Raw genomic sequence first — 20799 nt, forward strand, 5'->3', positions numbered from 1 at the left:
TGTCACAATATATTTAAACAAGCTACTTAAATGGAATATCTTTGGCAAGGTCAAGTTAATTTTCCTAAGATGGGATATAATAATTTGGTTTGCTGGCTGGTTGTTTCTTCATTTTCTCCTCACCAAAATACTCCTCCTTCCTTCAGAAATGCTTCATTATAATCTACATATTTGCCTTGATATGACTAATAAATACATTCTGAAACAATTTATCTATTAGACGTTTCCTTCTCAGATGATGTTTTATTTCCAGAGCATTTGTTGTATAATATTCCATTCATGACATTATCTTTCACTAATGTCAGATGCTCTAAAAGACTACACTGTATTTGCTCGGTTTTTTTTGCAAACTATCATGGATATCACAAAACCAGGACAGGAAAGTAGTTTTTAATAAAAAAACAGGTCACAACACAAATAACAAAAAGCAAATAAATTTGGGTGTAAAACCTTAGTTTTACTACTAAACTGACCCTTAGTACAGCTATTAAGTTATACTGTGCCAGTAACAAACTAGGATATTAGTTCTGCTTAGCCAAGGTATCTGATTAATTGGTATGAATTGGGTAATGACTTGATTTCTCATGGATTTAATAGCTGCCATTACAGGAAGGATTGGCTTGTTGTCAGCCAACAGCATTAGCTTTCCCTGACTGGTGGTTAAAGGTCATAAAACAGCACTTAGTTTGATTTATTTTATTAATCAAAACCATACTTGTTTTATAAAGGTCTCATGATCTTGCATTTGATATCTGCAGTCTGATGTGAGTCCGTCAGCCTTTAAAACCTTCAACACCTTTAGGAACTGTGCTTGGATGCTGCTGGCATTCTCTACAGAGAACACACCTCATAAATATCCTTGAAATTTTGCAGGCAGAAGCAGAGCTTACTTAATGTCTAATAAAAGTAAAAATTATAAACAATTGATGAAGTCAGTCAGGCTTTACAGGGACATGGGTGTTGGCTGCAAATTGGAAGATTTGGCCCTAAAGGTCAGCTATTCTATGTCAACTGACCAATTGCGTCACTGCTAAAATTTCCATTGACCTACGGAGGGCACTTTGTAACATTAAAGGGCTCAATTAATTTTAGGTCCATTTTTTTTTAAGATAAAAGGCATTTTTACTGAATTATAAAGAACGTAAAATTTGTCCTGTACATTTGTCCCGTACTTTTCTCTAAAGTCACCCCAACATTTTTAAAAAAATATTGCAAGTAATTAAAAAACTTCTGTTCCGCAAGTTAATAACAGAGATAATTGAGTAATAAGCCTATGGTTAGATAATACTGCTGAATCACAAAGCTTTTTTTTTGAAGAATGGAACAATAGCTGAAGTTCTGAATTCAATAGGCAGCTGTTCTCAGGAAAAGGGAAATTTAAATGAAATAATAGGAATTTAAAACAAAACCCCCAAAACTTACAGAAAGGAAGGAATAATTACCTCTAGCCTGTTATCTAAGAGGAAATCTTTAATAGGAAAATTAATAATTTTAAACATTCTTTTGCCTTTTACTATAATGATATCTATTGTTTTCCCTTAGCCCAAAATGAAAAATATTAATTTAAAGATGGTGATCTCAGACAAGACTCTAAATGGAACATGACCAAGCAAGAACTGTCATTCTGACTTTGCAATTTCATTTCTTAAGCAAGAATCCTGTATCTTTGTGGAGTTCTCAGATTATTAGTGGAGTTATGCATGGATTGTGTGGTTTGCTTCATACACAAAGCTGTGGAACTGTAGCTCGCCGTAAGCAATAGAAAAGGAATTCCCAGCTGCAGTATCCACGAGAATAAAGAGTATGTTTAGTGAGACATTTCAATTCTAATATTAAGGTAATAATACCATTTCAAAACATTGAACATTAATTACCTATTGCGTTACAGTGAGAGAAAGTAATAGCTGTAGAGCTGCCGATTGTCTAAAAATATTACCTACGTTTCAGTTCTTGCTCAGAAAGTATATGATTGTCAGGAACCATTTAAACAATTATGCTATACTTTAGCCCCTGCTTAGAAAAAAGGCAGTGGCATATATTTATGTATGATTTCTCTAACAGGGATGTGATGTTCTTGAAGTTGAACAGTTATTTTGTGGGGGAAAAGAAAGGAATATTTTGAAAATTACAGTGCAAATATTAACAGTAAATTTACTGAAAGTATTACATTCGGTGCTAATAAGAATAGTGTTAGTACAATTTTCAAGCCGCCTGCTCAGAAAATGGTTTGTTACATGATGTCAGTTATGTCACTTTTAGTTTCAGTAGTTAGGCAGACAAAAGGCAAAGAAGAAAAGCAATTTCCTCTACAAACTTTTAAGGGTTTTTGTTTCCAGAAGGTAAGTATAGCTGACAAGAGGAATCAAGTATCTGAGTTCTAAGAAATTTTTTGCCAAAATAATTATATTATAGTTCTGAGCAATAGGTTCCTTTTTGTAAGACTGTAATTTCTCTAGGCAGGGGAAGCTTATCGATCCTTCTGAATGTGTGTTCAGTCTGTCTTATCTACCTATTCACTTGTTTGACCCACATCAATTTAAGCAGTCTACAGAAATTTTGATGGTGTCTGAAGTTTTACATTGAAATTTATCATAAATAAAATCAATATAGAAAAATGAATACAGAGATGTGAGGAACAGATTATGTGAAAAGATGAAAAGTTCTAGCTCTAAATTAGTCATGGCTATAGAATGCTGCAGCACTACACCATATATTTAGGTTGCTAGGACAATAACTAAGACGGGGGGAAAACAAAGGGAAAAAAAACAGCAAACTGAAAGATATGAACACCAAATGTACTGGGTTTGGCTGGGATGGAGTTAGTTTTCTTCACCTCAGTCCATATGGTGCTGTTAAGACTGGTGACCAAAACATGGTTGGTAACACAGCATTGTTTTAGCTATTGCTGAACAGTATTTGCACAGTGTCCAGGCTTTCTGCTTCTTACTCTGCCTCCCAGCGAGCAGTCTGGGAGTGGGTAAGAGGTTGGGAGTAAGCACAGCTGGGACAGCTGACCAAAACTGACCAAAGAAATATTCCATGCCATATAATGTCATGCTCAGAAATAAAACTGGGGATTTTTTTTTTTTTCAAAAGAGAGCCATTGCTTGGAGACTGGATGGCCATTGGTCTGCTGGTTGTGATTGATTGCTTTTGCATCACTTGGGTTTTTTTCTCTGTGTCCCTGTCATCCCGTCCCCCCTACCCCCGCAGCTGTCTTTATCTTGACTCATGAGTTTTCTTTTTGTGCTCCAAATTCTCTCCACCATTCAACTGAGGGGACGAGAGTAAGTTGGTCGGGGCTTAGCCGCCAGCTGAGGTTAACCCATGACACCAAGGAAAGAGTAATTGAAAAACAGGAATAAGCAACTATTAACGTAATTTTTCTTCCTCTATCTTTTAAAATGGGTGGAAAATCAATACAAGATAACCATGAATGAATCCCAGAACTCTTTTTCAACAACGGCTTATGCTGTTAGATTTTACCTTTTAATTTCTTCAAGACTTCAGCAGGAATTTTGCCTGACAAAAGAAAGACTGAAGAATTTGGCTGAAAATATAGGGCAACATTATAGACAATGTTTTAAAAATGTGGATGTGATGGAAATAAAATTTCTAGCAATTTTATTAAGCTCAAATCCACTAACAATTAAATATTCAACTTCTAGTTTCCAAACTGTGCTTTCCACAAGAATTAATACTATATTTTTTTTTCTACTGAATGCACAACATAGTGTAGACTAATATCTTGGTTTATTTATGAGGTAATCTTAAACAATACCCAGGTGTTTGCTTGCTTTCTTCATGTTATAACTGTTTCATTCATCTTTTTATAGACCAGTCTTAAAAGTAAATTTGGTTTAATTGTTCTTACTGGCTACAGCTGTAATGCTAGTCAGGTGCCCAAAATCATGTGGCTCAAGCTGGTTTCATCTGTGCTGCCAGCAGGGATATAGCATTGGGTGTTATCCAGTCCCCTTTGGGGCTTGAGTAGGCCTGGCTGTCCTCACAAAACCTTTTGGTTTGTTCTGAATTAGAACCAGAATGTGATCCAAAATGGAGAGGTAGGTGGTCAGGGCTCAGGTGTCTACTGCCTGTATAGATGAGGTGACCAGACACTTCCTTATTCAGCAACCCTTCCATATCATGTCTCTGCGAGCCAGTGGGATCCTAGTCATTGCTAGTCATTCTAGACATAGTAAAATACTATGTACAGCAGAACATCCCCAAATAACATTGCTTGCAATTAAACCATGCCAAAGTGAGAAACATTGGATTGACTTGGAACATTTCAGAAGACATTCATTATTTTACCTTCATTTGTACTCTCATAATACAAAAAGTGTTGAGACATGATAGAGTATCAATTAGGCTTTCCTAAATTTTCGTTCTTTATGTATATATTTATCTCTTTCATAGTGGTAGCGCTCACTCTTTGCTGCATTAGTACAGTTTAAGCCTGCGGCCAGTCCAGTCCTTAAAGTAGCACATCTGTAGACATTAAAAGGGGAAGAGCACAAATATTTTCCTTTTTGCAAAAACTGTATGCAAGTCTCTCTTTTTCTTGTATCACATATGCAACATCTTGGTGGAAAGTGAGTTATACTTTTGCTTGGCAGCTTGCGAAGGTTTTATTATCAGAAAAAAAACTCCTCCTTTCTCAAGTTCTAGCTTTGCTGTACCACTTAGTAAACTACCTGTCAGCTTGTGTAAAATGACTGCAGATAAGCCGTAGACACGCTGCAGTGATCCTAGATCACACGTCTGAGTGTCATTGCCCCTTTTCCTCAGGTGACTTTTTGGTCTGTGATTTGGCTGGTTCAGTTTTAGTAATGCAGATGTTTAAAAATTTCACTGTTCACTATTGCTACTGTATGATTTGTAAAAGAGAAGAGCAGTCATACACCTGACTTCAACGTCAATTGCTTCAGTAACAGAATAAATGTGGTTTCTTACAAGAAACTCCTTGAAAGCTGAGTACTTTGAATCCTAATATATTATTACTATTTTTTATTTTTTTTTCAAGCAGTTGTTTACTTAAAGGTCTGTATTCCAACTGATATTGTGCTGACATTTCTTTTTGTAAAAAGTTTTTTTTGTAATAGTACATGCTTCCAATTATATTTGGAGGCATTTAGCACAACAAGTAGGAAATTCTTAGGAGACGGGAGAACCGAACTATCAGACCCAGATCAGGCTGGAGAGACATGCTCGTCTCCACTCAACTTCGCAAATGTGAACTGTATGCTAAAGCTCAGTGACTGCACTCCCAGCAAATAGAAAGGAAGAAGCGGTAGTTTTCCAGCATCCCTGATACCAAAGGCGTCTGGGAGTGCCTGAAATATGGTTCACCCTTACACAAATCTTTCTTTTACTGACTGAGCAGGAAGCAGACTCCAGTAGCCCTCCAGCCTCTGACAAAACTGCAGCATTTCTCATTTTCTTGTGCTGAACCTGGTGCACCATGTAAAATAATTTAAATATTGATTCGGACCATGGACTTTAATTTAATTATTTCACGCGAATGCATAACCACTACTGAATTGCAGTATTTGCATTCCCTAGTGAGTATTTAAGTTATGGAAAACAGAGTAACATCAACTGCAAACACTGAGAGCAAACTGCTTCAGAAACTTATGCAGCAATGTTTAGGGCACTCTTATTATAAAAACCTGTATTTCAAAGCTCTGCTTTAAATTAGATAGAGGCCAGACAGATGCGAAGGTGAGTCTAGGATAGACGTGAAGACAAGTGTCTCACAACTTCAAAGGAATGCAGGAACCAGTGGGCTACTTGAATAACTGGAGAGGGTTTGGATGACAGATATTCTTAGAAAGAATAGGTGAAGGGACTGTCAAATGTGGAAATCTGGAAAGACCCGAGTTATTTAAATGCTTTGGTGCCTTCAGGACTCTGGTTGTAAAATAGACGCAGAAGAGCATAAAAGCAAGCAAGGAGGACATTTTATTGGTGGAAAGTCAAATGTCCATAAGGGTGGGAGACTGATGAGTTGGGGATTATTCAGGGTACAGATAACAAAGAGGAAGTTAAGTGCGTAAGTTCATTCATTAACTGAAGATCACTATGTTCCCCGTTTACCCCTAACATACATGATATTTCAATATAGAAGCTAGAAAAATTGCATAGATCTCTGTGGAACTATTATGGAAAATTATCCAGGCAGAAATCCCAACAAAGAAATTAGAATTTGAAAATTTATTTATGTAACATGCCATTATAAGGCACAGTATGCAAAAACTCATCACCAGGATAAAACACACTGTGACTACCAAGCAAACTAGCTACATGATGCCTTAAACCCTATTGTTGCTGTCCGTAAAAACATTGTTCTAAAGGACTATCTAAAGTAAACAATTTTGATTATATCAGAAAAAAAATACTAGACTGTCTTGGTAGAGCAGCAAGATTGTTCTATCAATAGCTCATCAGCATTTGCCTACATTCCAGACTGATAATAATACCTTTTCTACATACACAGACTGTAAAGCAGAACTTCAGAAATTCTCTATTTCAAGCCAGTGAGTACTGAAAAGCAAATATTTCCCTAGTAGTAGTCTAAGACATGTGGTGTTACTTAATATACTTTTCATCTTCAAAATTTAAAAAAAGACCGAAAAGGTATTAAAAAGAAGACAGGCTTAGTCATGAATCACTTCAGATACTCAGAACATCTGTATCTGTGACAATGACCACTGAAGCTCTCATCAGTTTGGGGTTTATTTTTTGTCTGTGAGCTAATTAAGACTCAAAAGGCATATTTTTCTGTTTTTCCTGAATCATCAGACATACTTACTCTTTCACCCATAAGTCACAGACACTTTTTTCTGTTCTAGTGTATATAACACTAAAATATTCTGAATCAGAAAGAATGTAGTTTACATTTTTAAGGTTAATTTAAATGCCAAGGCCATAGTGGAATTACAAAGAGCAAAGTATAGATCACCAGCCAAGGTAAAGTGTTCCTCAGAAGTGTTTTAATAGTTTACTACAGTAGTGAACTTCCTGACACTATGGATCACAGATTCATATCTTCCATTAGACAAAATGTGTATACTGAAGACTTTATAAGCTATTCATAGGGGAGGCGGTGTTCAGGAGGCAGGTCGCAAATAGGAGATGACAGGGACCCCCTCCATTTCCAAGTGGCCAACAAAGTTTAGTTGGGTGTATGAGTGAGCTTTGAAAACTAGCCAGATTGTTCTCAGTAAGTGCCATTGCACCAGGCTTAGACTGCCCAACAGCCTGCTTTCCAGCACAGCCCTGCTGCCAGGCATAGGGCACTGCTTCAGCATGGGAACAGCAGCCGAATCACTTGTAAGCTTCAAGCAGACTCATACTGTATCCCCTGCACTGATCTCAGGTCAGTGAAGGTGAACATTGGGACCCAAAGGCCAGAGTGTTTCTGAAGAACTTGGAGCTTCAAGATCTGAAGAGCTTGAAGACATTGTACTGTAATGCCATATTGCTTGCTAACCTCTGTCCTTTGCCTTGGCACACAGGGGGAGGAAGTTGTGCTATGTTAACATCATGATGCTGTTGAGGTAATTAACTTGTAGTCAGTGCCTTGTGCTGAGATCAGAAATTAGGGAAATTGTTATCAAAGTAAATACTAATTTTGACTTCAATGTGAGATATTGACAAATAGAAGAGATGGATTGATGGAGATGTCTGAATTATATTTCAACTACAACCTTCAGGAGACAAAAACTGTTCACTAGCACCAAATAAAGGCCTTATGTTCAGGGACAGAAGCTCCATCATTAAACTTTAGAACTGATAAAATCAGTCTTCCACTTTTGTCTGGTGGAAAATATCTAAATGGGAAGGAAAATGAAAAAGCGTTCAAAAGTGATCAGGTGATTGGGACAATTATCCAGGAACATTAAAGTTCAAATCCCTGACCTAAGTCTTAAAGAAGCAGTATTTGAACTTCCACCTCTTACATCCAGGGTGAAGAGTACAATCATATTCAATGGCTATCCTGGACTTGCTTATTCTCTTATTTCAACTGTGACTGTCTGAGGTATGTTGTTTCTAACATTCTGCGTGCATCTGTTTATGCTCTTCTTCATTCAGTGCTATGGCTGTAAAATCACGACTCCAATATTAATGTAATATTTAAAATAGCAAATAAAATTAGGTAAGTTGTCCTTTTCTTGAAGGCAAAACTAGAGTAGAATGTCCTACTGAGTAAAATATGCCTCAAGCATTTATATTCTAACATGGTGAAACTTGAGAAAAGCAGGTTTATGAACTGTGCTGCTTGCATTCCTTGATTCTACTACAGGATGTCAGCTTACGCTTCAATTCACAAACAAGCACAATGGAAACTGTAACATGGCCTTTTCTGCTGTCTTCCAATGTGGGCTGAATACTAATGTCATAATACAATCAAACAAGGTGAAATAGTTGTCTTGAAAACCCTCAAAAGCATGTTACAGTGTTAGCTTGGTGGTATTACAGATAAGTCTCACTATTCATTTGCTTTCACTCTTCTGTAAATTGAACGTCTCTGCTCCAAAAAGGAAGAAAATAAAATGAAAAGGACATGAAGAAAATAAATCTGTTGTCTGACATTTTTTAGAAGCTTGAAAAAAATATTAAAACATCATTCTCTTTCTTTTCTGCAGTGAAATGTTTTGAGGAGGTTCGGAAATCAATTTACACTTTTTGTTTGTGAGTAGGTTATTTTTTTGATTAAAGATTCTCTTCATGTTTCCTCCTTGCTCTTCAGTGGCAATTCTGTAAGTCAGGGGCTGCATTCGGACTTGTGGAGGGCATACTGAAAATTGGTATTTGCTGCCTAATTAGGATTTGTGAATGCATGAGACTACCTCATCATTGCATAGCAGGTTTACAGAAGAGATTCAGCTTTGAAATAAGTAAAAATGTATCAGAAGGGAGAGGGAGAAGAATAGCGTAAAATGTTTTTGGTGAACAGGTTGGTCAGTTATTTTCATTCTTACCGTAAGGGGAAAACTGCAGGAGGGCAAATGACTCGGGTCTATCAACCTCCTGCTCAAAGCAGGACAGCCCATGTTTTTGACCAGCTGAATTTTGGAAATCACCAAAGAGGAAGATTCCGCGGCCTCTCCCAGTGCTTGACCCTTGTCACAGTGAATAATATATCCAATGAGAATTTTTCTTCCTGCTGACTTGATCTTTCACTGTACACACCCAAGAGAGAAACGTGGTCCTATCTTCTCTGTAACTCCCTTCTAAATAATGAAGGACTGAAATTAGGTTCCTCCTTACTTACCCTTGTTTTCTCCATACTAAGCAAAAAATGCTTCTTCAGCCTTTCTAACCGTCTTAGTGACCCTCCACTGGACTCTGTTAATGTTGGTGTTTTACCAGGGTTCCAAAACCAGACACAGTACTCCAGATGCTCACACTGAATACACAGTCACTGAATGGGGAAGAACAACCACTTGCCTCAGTCTGCTAACTACATTCTTACTGTTACAGCCCATGAGACATTTAGTCTTCATTGCTGGAAAGGCATCTTGCTGTCCTGTAGCATCCCAGGTCCTTTCCTAAAGATATGCTACACAGGCAGTCTGTCCCCAGCCTGGACTGATGATGGACTTGTCGCATTCCAAGTTCAAGGCTTTGCGATTGTGTTTATTGGACTTTATGAGATTCTTAACAGTCCATTTTTTCAGCTTGTTGAGGTTCCTCAAAAAGAACGGCCCAGCTCTCCAGCACATCAACAATGACACCCAATTTTGAGTCATCTAGGAACCTGATAAGAGTGAATTCTCATTGAGGTCACTTTCAAAGTTGCTAAACATTATCAGCCCCTTTGTCAATTCCTGAGGAACACAACTTATAATTCATCACTAGGTACACTGTGACTCATAGACTACTACTTTTTGAGTCCGACTGTCCAGACATTGTTTTTCACCCAGCTTGTAGTTAGCTCATCTAATCCTTATCTCTTCAATTTGGCTACCAAGACTCTGTGGAAGACCAAATGGAAACCTTGATATAATCAAGGTAAATGCAGTCCACTGAACTGCCTTCAGCCACAGAGCCAGTGCAAGAAAAACACAATTTGCCCTCGAGAAATTGATGCTGGCTATACCTAGTCACCTTTTTTTTTCCCCTTTATGTGCCTAGAAATAGCTTCCGTGAGGATTAGCTCTATAATTCTGCCAGGTAGTGAGGCTGACTCTTCTGCCTGCCTAATAAAAAGGTTTTGGAGTTGCTTCCTGTCTGGGGCCTCTAGGACACGAGATTAAGTAATCAAGATTTTAAAAATTATATTTGAGTGTCTGTAAGCATATGTTAACTAGCTAGCTTTTCTATTTTAGCCAATGGAGGGAGGATTTAGGTACTTAAATGGGAATCTGGTGTCATTGGAGAAGCCTTAGGATACCTAAGACATCCCCACAGGACTAGAAGATGCAACCCCTGACCGGTGGAATATTACTTTCCCACATCAAAAGCTTGAGACAAGGGAAGATGTTTCAAAGTATGTCAAATGTCAATAGATACATGTGCTTAACAAACTGAATCATGCCATGGATAACGACTTTTGGTTCTGAATCACCTTCTTGGCTCCACTATTGGTATTAACTTGATCTTTATGGCTTGTGATGGAAGATTAGGTTATGTTTGTAGCATAAATGTAAACATTTTCTTTTGAGTTGAATATTATCCTTAATGGTCTGTACCTACGTTTCACTTCCATAGCATCCATTAACAGGGTACCCAAAGCAAGAGGAGAGCATAAAACTTTGGGTTTTAAGTTGGTTGTAGAGTCTCACAGCTTGTGTGTTACAAAGGAGTGTATAGGATGATGAAAAACTTTAATATCTGCCCTGCTTCATTTGGATTTGTCAGGTTGACAAGGACCCAAATAGACATGAATTGCATGGGGAGATCTCTTCAGATTTTCCAGTCTCCTGGCAAATATTGCCAACTGCTTGTATTTTTATTATATGGACCTCCAAGGTACAGCTTGTTGTTTGCTTTTGCTAAGAACAATTGGAAAACCTTTGTCAACAAGGGCCACTTCAGTGATGAATTTCATTCTTTACTGACAACTCTACGAAAAAGGGAAAAAAATCTTCCTCATTTTTAATAATATGAATACTATACCTTTCAGATTTTGGGGTTTTTTTTTGTTGTTATTGGTTTGGTTTGTGTCCCCCTCCTCCCCCTTATGTTTCTTTATCTTCACTGAAATCTACTTTTTGGTATAAAAATATATTTCTAAACATAGGTCAGACCTCAAGAATGTCCTTGAAAATGCAAGTATGAGAAAGTTATGTGTAACTAAATGGCAAAACAGAAATACAACAGTCCTTCCTGCATCTGCTATAATATACCAAAGTTTGTGAACTGCCTAAGTTACTCTAGGACAATGGCTAATATTGCCAAAATCTTCACCTTGTCTGTACAATCATACTGCAAAAAATAGATGGTGAAGAAAGTTTATAATTAAAAAAACCTTTACATTTACTTAGTTCTGCCACAAATCTAATTTGGGTTGTAACTATGATAACTAACTGTAAGACTGTAGCACTTACATTATTCTTAATAACCCACCCCCTTCCTTACAACAGATAAGAACAACAATTGCAATAACTTGTACTCCACTACTTAGATCATTCCTTATGATAAACTCCCTTTCTTACAGCAAACAAGAATATGCATCATGTTTTTATCAAATCAAAATACGGATTTAAAAAAAAAATTATAACCACTGAATGCAAGTCACTGTTTAATTCGGGAAGTGTGGTTCTGTTAGTAAAGAATAGTGACTTTTAGCCTAAATGGAAGTCTTTGATTTCATCTAAAAAGAATGCACAAGATGATATGCAATTTAAAAAGAAAATAATAGCAAGAAAATGATAGCATGAAAATTATTTGGAAACTTTCTTTAGTTTCTGGGAGGACAAGAACTTCCAGCAGTCATTGAAATGTTAGCAATTTTTCAAGACAAATTAAAATGTCTCCAGAATAATAACAACAAGAGGAAAAAAAATAAAAAAAATGTTCCTAGATGTCAGCTCTTAAGATTTTATTCAGATTGCTGAATAACAAAAAACTCTTCAAGCAAGCACAATTAGCAATATTTATGAATGAAGGGGGGGAAAGAAAAAAAAAATTCTGAATCATGTAAAATGCAGTGTTTTTGTTGAGCTGGTTGTGATAGCAAATAATGATATGCCTTTTCTGTGATGATTAGCAGCTAAACAGACAACTTGATCTTCATTCCATTTTCTAGTGAAGACGATATAGTGTGATGAATAGGTCTATATATCATGAGTCATCCCTCTGAACTCAATAGACCTCCTTGCATGATTAATGTTGTCTCTAGCAGACTAAGTATCAAAATGTTTTTTGAGGATCTAGCTCTGCTTGGTTCACTGCTAAATCTCTTTTTTCATATTGCAGGTTTGGACTCCGGTTTAGTCAAATTATGCTTATTCATGTTTTATGTCAGGGAGAAATATAATTGCTTGCATAGAAAAAAAAATCAAGCAATAGACTAACTTTAAAAGGAAGAAGATGGTTTTTATTTTGGACTGTTTTTCAGCCAGAAACTGCCTTAGTGCTTTCCCGATGTAACACTTTATTTTTTTCAGACTTCTAACAATATTAGTCCTAAGGAGCTCAAAAGAAATATTAACACTACTACAACTAACACCTCAGTAATTCAGAGAGATTGTTCTAATATAATTGGTGGAGATAGAGGAACAGAAATAAAGAAATTAGGTCAACATTTGCAGATGCAAAGGCCCAAAGCTGACCACTGTTTCCTATATAATAGACACCTGATATTTGGAGATGTTGAGAAACCCATGCTGAGTACTAAGCACTCTGTTGAGTCAGGCTATCTGCTACCTTTATCACAGACTTCCTGTGTGTTATAGAGCAAGGAAAACAAGACCATTAATTATTCTAAGTTAGGGAAAGAACAGAAAAGAAAACAAACCACGAAAAGGTTTGTCATATTCTTTTTGTCAGACATGTTATAAGGTTGCTCTTTTAATGTGATGATGGGGTTTGTCCATGTTTTCCATACAGTTCAGATCCAGCTTATATCAATTAGTTCAATTGTTCTCTTTTTGCTATATGTGTATGGAATTTCATCTTTTCAAAGCTCCCTTTAGTCCCATTAAGAGCAAGGGAAGAAAGGAAAAAAGTTTTGTTCTTAGCGTAAAGCAAACATATTTCGAGTCTCATTTTTGGAAGCTTTCAAATGTAGCTGAGATTCTATGACACTGAAAAAACCCACTTTTTATTCTCTGCTAGTCTCAAATATGTGTAAATAAGTATAAATGAATTGAACCAGTATGTTAGTGTTCTACTGCACAGCGAAATAACACAACACTGATGATAAACTGAAATCCTCGGCTGTAGTGAAGAACATCTGAATTGGAGATTACACCTTTCTTCCAAAATGGAACATAAAATAAGATCTCGAATGATAAATATGCAGCAGACATGATACTTCTGTCACTAGTGACTCATGTAAGGAAGGCTTTTTTGTGTGTGCGCATGTGAATTTATTGCTGATTTATGAATTATTGAGTGCAATTACTAGCAGCCAGTGTTTCCAAATATACTCTTTAGACATTAAATATCCTGCAAAACAATTTTTCTTGAGTGCACACTTTCTAGAAGCCTACTCAGCTTAACTTCTGGGATTTAACCTTCAGAGGCTTGAAAAAACATATGACATTAGTAAAACACTAAGATCCACCCATTGAATTGCTGTCTGGAAAACTCTTTAGTGAGGAATGTATTTTGAGGCAGATAACTTCCATTCATACTTATTAATGCAAACTGTTGAAGGCAGCTCTAGGTTTCCAAGAAATGACTCTCAGCTTAGACATCCGTCAAAAGTTCATCAGTGGAATCACTTTTTAAAAAAATCTGTACGTTCACTCAGGTGATAGACAAGCAGTTCCATTACAGTAAGATTCATTGCTAATTCCAGTTAATTTTAGTTATTTTTTTCAAGTTTAATTAAGCTTATATTTCTACATTAAACTGCACAACTCACAGTATTTAAAAAAAAACCACCAAACTTCTACATTTCATCAGCCTCATTTCAGATATAGTTAATAAGTAGAAAATCCTCTTGGAAATTAAAGAGCTTTTTTACATTATCTTTATAATTAACTCAGTATTAAATTAATAATGGAGATGTAGTAAAACTTTAAATTGAAGCTTTGAAATACAGAATTACAAATAGCTAATCTAAATAAAAAGAGAGATGAAAGAAAAAGGAGAGATGGGCCCACTTCATGGGAAAATATCATGAAACTAAGACGGTAACAAATATATATATCCAAAGTGACTCCAAGATACTGATCTTTCTGAGTTCAGACTATGAATATATTTTGCTATACTTGCAAACTCTATTGCCTAAAAGATTAAGAATATTGTATTTCACCTGTAACCCAATTCTGCTCTAGGGGAGTAGATGGACTTCTAGTGTCCCATAAGAGGCATCTTCTAATGCTTTCTATTCAGGCAGAATAAAGGTTTAGTCTCCAGATGATAGTCTCAACTATGTGATTTATAGCATGGCTGAGTGTGTGCCATAGAGCACTGCACAGTCCTAGTCCCTCAAGCAGCAAGACTGAGGAACTCTTGGAGCCCCTTCTGACCCTCATATATGGATTTTGCTTCCACTGAGATCAGGGCATGAGGTTGGAGAGAGAGGGAAAAACACATTCCTTGGATTTGTTGCACTACAGAATTGTAGCATGATGGCTGTTGTGTGGATCCGGGCAGGGGAACTAAGAAGCCTGATTCCTTAAAATGGACATAATCCAGTCCTGTCCCTACCTCTACTTTTGCCATAGTGGGACTCTTTATATTATCTGGGATTAATGGCTCAAAAGAATCAGCTAACGTTTCCAGAGGACTTTTCTAATGCTGAAAGATATAAATACTTATATTTCGCATTCCTCTCACAGCAGCATTTACAATATTGGCATCAATATTGTTAAAATGTCAGTCCATTCTAAGGGTAATTTTTACAACAAACCTTCTCTTAACCTTTGTTTGCCAATTCTGCAATGCTTGTGGTACTGAGATGTCACTATGTTTCAAATGATCATGTTCAATTTTATATTTCTTCTTCTGTATGTCAATAAAGCTGGAACAATTTTCAGATCTTGTCTAGGCAGAATGCTAATTCAAACTTTAAAAGGAGCTCTGTTACATAAGAGGCAAACCTGCAACGTATGCCACAGAGAATTAATTCACTTCTTTCCAAATAGAATAAACAAATCTGTACATGAATAAAAATGCATTATATCTCTAAGTGAAAAGTCAAAAAAACAAACCCACAACCTATCAGAAACAATTCATCAGAAAAACTCAATTGTGAATGTAAATTACATGCACAGGAGCAACACTTTTCAAATCTACATCACCACCTATTTCCTTTTAATTCACATCAGTCTTATTTTTTTCTTTCCTGCCAAGTGATGTGGGTCACATAAACTTTACTTTTAAAAGGCAAGAATTTAAAAGTGAAAAGAAAGCATAATTTGAATGAAAATGAGAGGATTTAGATACATTTCTGAGGGATGTTTCTGCTACTTGAAAGACTTTGCAGAATGAGCTTTAAGTAGGTTGATACAAACAGCATGTGATTGGAATGTAAAGGTTTGAGGATGTGCATTTACCAATGACAGGACATCAGAAATAGGCCGAGAATAAATTGCCTAAAGACTTAGGGTTTAAATTATGATTAATAATAATAACTGTTATTATAATTACTGCAGCTGTTATTATGAGGGACCATAAAATAATGATTCAGTGAGGAAATCAAAACATTAGGCTATTTTAGAATGGGCTTTACAGAAGCTGCTAGAGATCAAACATCGCTCCAATTGACTTTCTGCACCTAGGTCCCTTGATCATTCCATCCATGAATCGTGGTTTTTACAATAGAAACTTCTAATTCTTCAAGTAATATTTTACAATGCAAAAATTCCTAGAAGCCTCAAAAGGTCCTATCCTTTAATGTATAGTTCCTCTTGCAAAGGACTTAAATCCAAAGACAAGAGACCATTGTTGAGAGAAGGAGATGGTCAGATATAGGAGGATGTCCTGCACATGCTGGTCTAGATTAGCCTCACCTAAATTTAGACCTAATGTGCTCATGATCAGAGAGCAGTTGCCATAAACTCCTTCCATTCTCAGTGGGAAGAGACAGGCACCTGCTTCTGATCTTGGGTTGCTGCACCCTCAGTTGTCAAAAGACTACACAGGGAGCAAGGAGAAATTATTCCTCACGTGGGATTCTTAATTAGGACCAACATGTTCAAGTTTTACTTATTTTGCATTGGGTGTATGCACAAATAAATGTAATTTGGGTATTATTTATGATAATTATTCCAGTGCAAGGGAAGTCTGAAGAAGGAGAAACTGCCAACATTTTTGACATCTGTGCTAAGTGAAAGGTACATTGTACACCCCAAGCCATTCATGGGACATAAAATGAAACTCAGACACCTCTTGCAGAGTGATGATGAAAAAGGTGCTATACTAAAATTGCAAAAGTAAATAGGAGCAGAAGAAATATAAGGAACTATGAAAGTTGAGTGGGTGGAGTTAAAATATGGAGAATAACGTAGTTCAAATGTCAAGACAAAGAGACAATCTTGTTATATTTTGTACTTGTTCTCCAAACTAAAAAAAAACATGAGACAGGAATAAAATGTCTTAGCTGAAAATAAAAAGTTTACATGACATAATTTTATAAATATACCTAAAAATGTCAGTGAAGTCATTATTATCCTATTAATTTGATGCTGTCAGGCAGTCATTAGAGAGTTACTGCATGGTAATTCACCATTTTGTTTTTACTCTACTATCGCAATTTTTTTTTAAGATCCAATGTTGACTGTGCTGTTCTCCTTCAAAAGAAAATATTAGTTTTAACAAATGATGAAGAGGATCAGAGAATAACATAATTCTGGAAAATATGCTATATACAGATTCAAATTCGGAAGTTGAATGCTTTATATAACAGAACCACACAGAGAATTAGTTATATGTAATATAACATCATGATATTAGCAAAGAATACAAAACCAGAAAGTTTTATTTGGGAAAGAGTTCTGGAAAGCTCCTAAAAAAGTTAATGCTTCGTTTCAGCAGGGAAAAAAAAATATATTTAGATTGAACTGGGTATAGTGTCTTCCATTTTGGAAATCTAACTTATTTATTGTGAAGCCATACAGATGGCATCCATATTGAGAATGACTGATATAGCTCCTGGAAAGAAAAAAGCTAAAGGGGTTGTATCAGACTCAGTGCAATATTAGCAACAAGTTTCCTCATTATGCAAAAACTCCTCAGAACAGGTTCAACCCTTAACTTCTACGAACATAATAAATTTTGCCCTATGCTCTTTATTTTCTTTTCTTTTTTCTCCAAAAAGTTTTCATGTCTTCTACTTTCTGTTTTCCTCAGTGGACAATATCAAATACTAGAAAACAAGATGCACGTTACAAAATGCTCATGATATTTTTGGAAATTATATTGGCATTTAAAGGTATTTCTTTTAGATAGCTAGCAAAGTTTATTTTATCCTTCAAATAACTTATATTTTCAAGGAAAAAGATGTCCTTTAAAAATTGATAAAGTATATTGATTCTGTATAACTCATAGTACTGGAGCTGTAAGATTGGTAATTGTCATCATTGCACATTTTAACTTGCACACAAAGTGCTTTACTCAACAGAGTATACATAGAGAGCAGAACAAATGCAGTGAGAAACATAGAGCTAGTATTTTCTATTTTCTCATGAATGTTTTCTCTCAAGAAATTTCTAAACCTGATAAAGGGAACTACAGAAAAAAAATTGTATACTTTAAGTGGGAAAAAATATTACATATTTTTCTTGAAAATGCTAATGTCTAAAAAATTTTCCAAAGAGTAGACAAGTTGCACAGCTTTGTTCCTATGCTATTTTGTAGCTGATTAAATATGAAAAAAATATTACTTTAAAAATAATTACATAAACTTTATATATATTTGTTTGGTGGGTTGACCTTGGCTAGACACCGGATGCTTATCAAAGCCACTCTATCACTCCCCCTCCTCAATTGGACAGTGGGAAAAAATTATGACAAAAGGCTCATGGGTTGAGATAAGGACAGGGAGATCACTAAGCAATTACCATCATGGGCAAAATAGACTTGACTTGGGGAAATTAATTTAATATATTATCAGTCAAATCAGAATATGGTAATGAGAAATAAAACCAAATATTAAAACACTGTTCCCTCACCTGTTCCTTCCTCCCGGGCTCAACTTCACTCCCAATTTTCTCTACCTCCTCCCCCTGAGCAGTGCGGAGGGATGGGGAATGGAGGTTGTGGTCAGTTCATCACACATTGTCTCTGCTGCTCCTTCCTCCTTGCTCTCTGTTGCTGCTGCAGCTTGGGGTCCCTCCAATGAATTTCTCCAACTTGGTTTATTCTATAGTCTGCAGTTCTTCACAAACTGCTCTGGCGTGAGTCCTTTCCAATGTTCTTTCCACAGGGTGCAGTCCTTACAGGAACAGAATGCTCCAGCGTGAGCATGAGCTCTCTCTTTGGAGGCATCGACCTGCTCCAGTGTGGGGTTCTCCATGGGCTGCAGATGGATATCTGCTCCACTATTCACTTCCATGGGCTGCCGGGGGACAGCCTGCCTCACCATGGTCTTCAACATGGGCTGCAAGGGAATTTCTGCTCCAATGCCTGGAGAACCTCCTCCGCCTTCTTCACTGACCGTTGTGTCTGCAGAATTGTTTTTCTCACATATTCTCACTCTCCTCTTCAGGCTGCTGTTGCACAGCAGTTTTTTTCCCTTCTTAAATACTATTGAGTGAAATATCTGAGCATTTATGGAGTTTCCTTGAGCTTCCTAAAGATTTCATTAAGTAGAGTCTAATGCATAAAGGAAATAGTTTACTCATTGTCTGTTTTCAGAGAGCTTATTTTGTTTATCCAAATATAATCTAAATTGGAATAAAGACTGATATGTTAAAAAGAATCATATTAGGTTTTTGAAATTTATATTTTTGATAGTAAAATGTTTTATTGTGGAACTTCAGCTTTCAAACGGTTTTATCGGAATTTAAGATAGTGCTTTTAAACAGTACAGCAGAGACTATGTGATGTAATGGAGGTGAGCTCTACTACACAAGAGACAGAAGTTAGGCTCATGGTATTAAGGTTTCAGCATGAAATTTATCTAACCAAGCTTCAGACATCTGCCAAAGAAACATCTATGCTTATTGTCATTATGTTATGATCTACCTCCTTAAGCCCAGTGGAAAGGAACCGATACTTTAATCATATTACTCACATAACCTGTTTGAAATAACTCCTTTAGAGCACATGAATCTTGCACATGAAGGGCTTTTTCTCTTCAGAACTTAAAATAGTTTTGTGTGGTGTCTGAGGAGCGTTTCTGTGGATTGCAATATTTTGGAGAGTGGAGGCCTTTTGGAAGATCTGTGGATCCTTCTTAAATAAATATAAATGACAAAGCTACCTGTGACTACCAAGAGACGGGACTGGATGACTCATGCTGTTTCATTTGTTATACCTATAGAAGTAAAAAAAAACTGTTCCAGAGTGTGAGCTTGTAATAGCCTGTGATTGTCCACCCTGTTTAAATTTTAGCTCAGTCCCTGGCACGGTTTGCGCCAAACAACAGTCTCCCAGATAACTGCTGCATTGTCCAGGTAATTGCATGTGCCAGGGACCATACTCAGGTTGGATTTGGCCATCCTATTTTGAGGGAAAAAAGTGCTTGATGATACGCCATGCCATTTAACCTCAGGGCCAGAGGATGTTGCTGGCACGTTTAAATTTCTACTGTAGGCATACCCTTTCAGTCCTACATGGTTATGAAATTTGGGGCCATGTAAAATCAAAAAGGTTCCATTTCCTCTAAACCATTTTGGTACAGATCTTCCTTGGAACTTCTAGAAATCTAAGGTCTTGTGTAATGTCACCTGAACTTTACAGGAACTTCTCTACCAATTTCATGGGGTTTCTGTGTGGTCTCTGAAGAGGAAATAAGCACTTCTTATGCAGGTGAAACTCCTTTAGATGCCACCGGCATTTCTACCAACAGATGTGAAGGAGAATTAGTTCACTAGTGATTTTCTGCGACATAATTAAACTTTATATAATCAAAACCCTGTAGCTCTAAGCAACTTCTGACTCTAAAGCTGTCTTTGAAACACTGGAAGGAACTGAGACATGTAAACAACATCTCAGGGGAACACATTTAAAAGGGAATGGGGATTATGAAGATACAGTCCAAAATACAACTGTAGCTTTTTCTTTTTTTTTTTTTTCCAAATAGCAAAACACATCAAATGTCAAAGGAGGAAGACAGAAGAGAAAAAAGGATTTCAAGATTACACAAGATGAAGTAAAAGTAAAACAGCATTTGGGGAATTATCAATAATTTTTTCCACCAAGAAAGAAAGAAAATATTGTGAGAAACCTGGAAATTTCTCTAGCAGGGGTTATAAAAATCAAAACTAATAACAAATTTTTATCATACATACACAAACTGATAAAAAGCAGTGATCTTTTAAGAGAGAATGAAAAATCAATATACAGGAGTTGTTAAAATTACTAAGCAAAGTATTATGCGATTTTACGAAGGTAGACTCTATGCACATTACTATGTTATCTGTGAAATATACCATAAAGAAATAAAGAAAATATCCCAGCAGAAAATATGGCCTACCCTGGTACTGGTTAACCGTCTGAAACCGTGAT

This window comes from Vanellus vanellus (genome assembly GCF_965231255.1).
Source record: "Vanellus vanellus genome assembly, chromosome: 1".
Lineage (NCBI taxonomy): Eukaryota > Metazoa > Chordata > Aves > Charadriiformes > Charadriidae > Vanellus > Vanellus vanellus.